Below are 6,115 nucleotides of genomic sequence, written 5' to 3' on the forward strand. Positions count from 1 at the left end.
TGAGTTATCATCATTTTGATGAAAATTTAATAGAATAGAGCACAAATCCATCTTTTTTTCCTCCTGATAATGTGATTTATCAATTACTATCACCTACCTTTGCAGCAAAGAGCGCGATTACTAATTGCTTTTCTCACTTCACTTGAGCTACAGCTACTGATTCTAGACTTATACAAAGAAGTTTTGCCAACCATGACCATACCTGTTTGGTATATATTTACCATCTGTCTCATGTATGTATGGACTTATAGTGAATTTTTCATCTGGCTGGAAATGACATAAACAAGTGACAAAAGACAGTAAGACATTGTGTCAGAGATCTAAATGATACATTTTAACTATTTCTATGGGGATGGGGGGGGGGGGGGGGGGGGGGGTTACTAAAAATGTCATGTCCAAAATTCATTCATACCCCTTGAAACTGTCACAAATTTTTGTGAAAATGCAAGCTTCTATACCATTCCAAATGGTCCTGGTAATTTCTATCATGTTCTAGAGCATTCTAATCAACTGTAAATTGAGAGCAGCTCATGCAGTAGTTCTCTGGTCAGTTACTAGTCAATTACAAGTCACGGCTAAAACCGAAGAGCTTAGTGAGGACCTCCGATTGCGTATCGTGGCTGCTAGCAAGACGGGGCAAGGCTAAAAAGCCGTATCCAGGTGTTTTCAAGTGCCAGTGGCTACAGTGCAAAGCGTAATCTAAAAGTACAAGGAGTTCCACACTGTGAAAAATTTCAAAGGGCGGGGTAGAGAGCCAGAAGTGACCCCTGTGCTTGCAAGAATGGCAGTGCAAGAGTCCAAGAGAAATCCAAGGATCACCACCAAGGCCACCCTGATGAATCTGAGCAATCCTGGTACCAACATCTCAAGGCAGACACTCCAGCAGACACTGGTCTCCATGGACGCCAACCAAGGAGGGCTCCACTTCTCCGAGACAGAAAAGAAAAAACCTTTTGGTCATCAGGTCTTTAGTTGGATGACCAAAAGCTTTCTTCTTTGTCCAGGTGAGCTTTTGCAAAGGCCAGGTGAGCTTTTGTGTGCCTGTCTTGGAGAGGTGGAGTCCTCCTTGGTCAGCGTCCATGGAGACGAGCCTTGTGCAGTGTCCGTCGTAAAAAAAACAACAACATAGAAATAATTCAAACTTATCATTAATATCTCTGACACAATGTCTTACTGTCTTTTCGCACTTGTTTATGCCATTTCCAGCCAGATGAAATCTATTGGTCAGATAAAAATTCACTATGAATCCAAATATGGCATGGGTATGAATAATTTTGGGCTTATACACACACACACACACACACACACACACACACACACACATATATATATATATATATATATATATATATATATGTGTGTGTGTGTGTGTGTGTGTGTGTGATGTATGTATGTGTGTGTGTGTGTGTGTGTGTGTATATATATATATATATATATACACCTATGTGAGGACATGTATCACTGTGTTTGTAGCCTTACCATGGCTAGACTATTATTTTGGTAGTAAACTGATGGAGGTTGATGACTTCTCTTTTTGTCATCACGTAGATAGATTTCCCTGGCCCTGTCTGCTCCCGGAGGCAACGCTTGACAGCCTACCCACTGAGTAAAAAATGGTAACTGAGGTTCTTTGGCAAGTAACTTCTCGGCACAAGTTTGGTCTGTTAATATTTCCTCACATATTGACCTAAGATGCCTAGCACAAAATCTAACACAAAGCATCAGTACAAGTTTGATGTACGTCTGTGACCACAAAGTTGTGTAGAGTTGCACCTACAAGTCCAGTGAAATGAACTGGCCATCTCCTTGAATGAGATGATCACAGATGTTCCATGCTCTTTTTTGACAATTTTAATTGTAAAAAGCACTATACAAATAAAATTGAATTGAACTGAATTGAATTGAATTGGAGCAGCACGGTGGCGCAGTGGGCAGTGCTGTCACCTCACAGCAAGAAGGTCTCGGCACAGCAAGAAGGCACAGCAAGAAGGTCTCGGGTCCTTTCTGTGTGGAGTTTGCATGTTCTCCCCGTGTCTGCGTGGGTTTCCTCCGGGAACTCCGGTTTCCTCCCACAGTCCAAAGACATGCAGGTTAGGTGAACTGGAGACACTAAATTGCCCCTAGGTATGAATGTGTGCGTCAGTGTGTTTGTCTGTGTGTCTGCCCTGCGATGGACTGGCGACCTGTCGAGGGTGTTTCCCCACCTCTTGCCCTACGAGCGCTGGGATAGGCTCCAGCACCCCCCCCCCCCCCCCCCACCCCCCCCCCGCGACCCCAATCAGGATAAGCGGCTTAGATAATGAGTGATTAAATTGAATTGAATGACTGGCATGAAAAAAAGGCTTCGACTGTTCTGAGATAAGTACTGTTTGGAAAACTTGTACAAGACCACATGTGAATTATTTCTAGATATAGTGTAAAAAATCAATGTGATGTTTCAGTCCACTTTAACGTGAAAGTTCCAGCCTTCTCCATTTGGCTAGAGAGAAAGAGAGAGAGAGTGAGTGAGAGAGAGAGAGAGAGAGAGAGTTGTCTTTAAAAGCCACTCACAACTCCCTAATGGCTTTTCCATGCTTCGTATTGATTTTACGTTCCTTGACTTTTGATAGCTAATGACATTTTTTGGTCATAATGGCTCGCCCAGCGTATATCTTCAATTCCGCCCATTGGTAAACAGAGCGTTCAGTAAGCAAGCAGTCGCTTCCCGTGTATTTCCCATTTAGCGGCGAAATCGCGGAGCTCTGATTTAGTACTAAGCTTCGGAGATACATCTGTCGCTAAATCACACCCATTACGCTCGTCTAAGCTTGTCGAAGTGCTTACGCGTTGTCTCCGACAACCGTGTGTGATCGCCTCCACGGTCGGGCAATGTGAAGCTCTGGGCTCATTCCTGTTTCTAAACTCTTCAAATGAGAGGAGTATTAGAAAAGTTTGTAAAAGTAGTTTGTCAGACCAAATGACTCATTCACCCCAAGGAAGGTAAACTCTCTCTCCTGCCGTAACTGACATTTTGAGATATGTTGCACGTACAGCTCTTCATGACCTATCCTCAGAGGTCATCGTGTGGTATAGAACAGGCTACCTTGACCGAGAGCCATTAATGACCACTGAATTGGATGAGGAAAGCAGTGAACTTTTCAAGTCATACTTATCCATTATCAAGCCAAGGTTTCATGATATGTTGGCTAAAGTCATCACACCCATTCATACATGTATGGATACACACATACACACACACACACACACACAGAATTCTCACACACAGAGGGAAACTGAAAGCTCAAATTACTACCAAAAACAATGTAAACAATGTGTGAATGCGTTCTGTCAGAAACAACACGATCGGTGAGAGTGTGGCCAGACAACTTGTCCAGTTATGGTTGACTGTTCCCAATGTCACAGTCACTGTGTGAACCTAAAAAAATCAGACATCAAACAGAAATAAACATTGCAGACATAATTATGAACAATCTGGATTTATATTTCATTCTGGTTACCTGCTAATTAAGCCATCACCCAAGAAATGACGGCATAATTGTCTTTAAAACAATTCCACATAACCTAAGGGTTGAATTTTAAAACCAGCTATCTGTATGGTAATGAAAATGAACTGGCATGAAACTCCTTTTGAATATGTTTAAGAAATTTAGAGACCCTTTATAGCACACAGTCCATTTTTTTTACACATGGGTACAGAGATATATTTTTCCTTTGTGTGAAAGGAGCCTTGGTAACACTGACAGAGGCTAACTAGAAAATTATTTAGTAAACATTATGTAAGAAAATGAAATATCCATTTGCAAATAATCACAAGAGTGTGACAGGCTGTGTGCAGAGTAAATGGGCAATTCTAAAAAGTGGCAAAACATTTTTTTTTTCTCCAAACAGATCCAATATCTCAGGACAATTTAATTTTACCGCCAACCTCGCCCTTTGAGGAATGCTCACGAACTGTCGATATGAGCCAATGATTGGTTGTTCTCATGTTAATGGAATTGACAGACCAATCAGGAATCTTTCGGGGCATTACCCAGCCAATCTAAGGAGCGATTGTTTCTCATTACGAGGTGGAAAGGGTTTTCATGAACAATGCTGCTTCTACCTTATCATCGGTGAGCTCGTAACCAGTAAATACACAAATCCACGCGTAGACTTTCAGGGTACAGTGAGTTACCTTAAGTTAACTTAACCATAAACGCTACATTTGTGGTTAACTTTGAATCACAGTGATAATACACTCTCAATATGAATGAAATTCTCCCAGTCGGATTATCACTGTGTTTTTTTACTGTTAGGTTCATTATATCATTGTAGACCTTTGCTTCAATAGCGAACTTCCGTACCTAATGATCAGGGGCGCATTCCAGAAAGTGGGTTTAGTGAAAACTCGAGTTAGTTAACTCAGAGTCAGTTGTAAACCTCCTAATAGAAGAGCCCTAGGACTTTGTCTTGTTGACTCTAGTTAACTATGAGTTTTCACTAAACCCACTTTCTGAAATACCCCCCCAGTTCACACTAATAAGCAATACACACCAGAAACACAACTTTGGTGAAACAAATTACTATAGAGAGAAAGAATGAAGGTTACAGTAAAAGCTATACTCTAAAACTCATGACATAATACCATCCAGCACAGATCAGATGTATTGGCCTCCGAATTAAACAGGGAACCGATAAAAAAGTGTAAAATGTTTTGGGGTAATTAGTATAACCCCACCTTCCTCTACCACAGTTTATGCAGAATCATAATATTTGTATTAGAATATTTCTCAGCTGAAAACAAAATATATGCTCAGTGCTTTCCTTCACAGTATAAGAACACACGGATATTAGACATTTGTGATATGACGTGATCAGCAGCCATTCTGAACTCATCCTCACTTCTTCAGTTCAGGAAAAACGGTTTGTTGCTTTGAGGATTTGGTGGATATTTTTCATCCTTAACCAAGGCTGTTTGGGTTACCTGGTGTTGCAGACTCAATTTCGATTGTGTGAAAGCAGAGCCCAGCCTTTTGACATCTTTGACTGCTTCGTGAAAATGGAGCATCGTGTCTGTAGATTAAGAAAAGAAAAGAAAAAAAAAAAAGAAAAAGAAAGAAAGAAATAGATGAAACTTGACACATAAACACAGCCATCTCTTCCAGCTCAAATCTCAGAAGAGAAAAATATCTCCATGTTTTCAAATATCTCTCAGAAATCCTTGAGGCTTATTTAATCATCTGACTGAGTGTCTGTTGAAGGTGTTTTATGACCTTTAATGACCACAAGTGTTGCCAAAAGTGCTGCCTCTTCTTCCCCAATGGAACAGTCCTGTTAAAAATCCTTGAGGCCCATGAAATCTTCAGAATAAATTACAAGTCCCCCAGAAATATCAAGTTCGCCAAGTTAGAAAGTGAGTGAACTGCGTCAACAAAATGTTTCTGCAACAGAACCACCTTCCAAAAACATGTTTTTAGGTTTTTGTTTGTTTTGTTTTTTTTTCTTTTCCCTGACGCCGAGTTTCGTGCATTAAAATCGTACAGGATAATGACTCTCGAAACAGCCCAGAAGGACTTTTTCCCTTTCAACCTTCAACATAAGTTCAGCATGACGACCTGAAGCCAAGTCCGGCATCTTCTGTGTGCATCTCTGTGTGTCACCACAGTACCCATCTCTTCTCTGACACCCTGTCTAAACACACTTCCTTTGGGATCATACATCGCGGGAAACATAACCCGGAAATTACGTAATCGATAAACAAAAGTTTAGAGCAGTGAACCTCTACATGTACCAATATGGTCTACGAGTCTACATACAGTATCTGTTTAATCTGAATTACCAGCAAAATCTAGCTGTAATGTGGAGGCATATTTTTTTTCTCTTTTTCTAACCAGCACAAAAAAAAATTAGAGTGTACCAGGATATTTTTATTCATGTAAATATGTATTTATTGTAGTTCTTCCCGTAATACTTAAGGGTGATTCCATAGCACGACGTGATCTCTAGCAAAGCTCCATTATTTCAAAATGCATTCCCAATGATTAGCAGAACATGATGTAAGCTTTGAGCTTGAAGCAATCTCTTGCAACGCAGATTCTCAGCTTGAGGCCCTCTAAACACTTTTTTCATGTTGGGG

This window comes from Chanos chanos, chromosome 7 (assembly GCF_902362185.1).
Source record: "Chanos chanos chromosome 7, fChaCha1.1, whole genome shotgun sequence".
In the NCBI taxonomy this organism is placed as follows: Eukaryota; Metazoa; Chordata; class Actinopteri; order Gonorynchiformes; family Chanidae; genus Chanos; species Chanos chanos.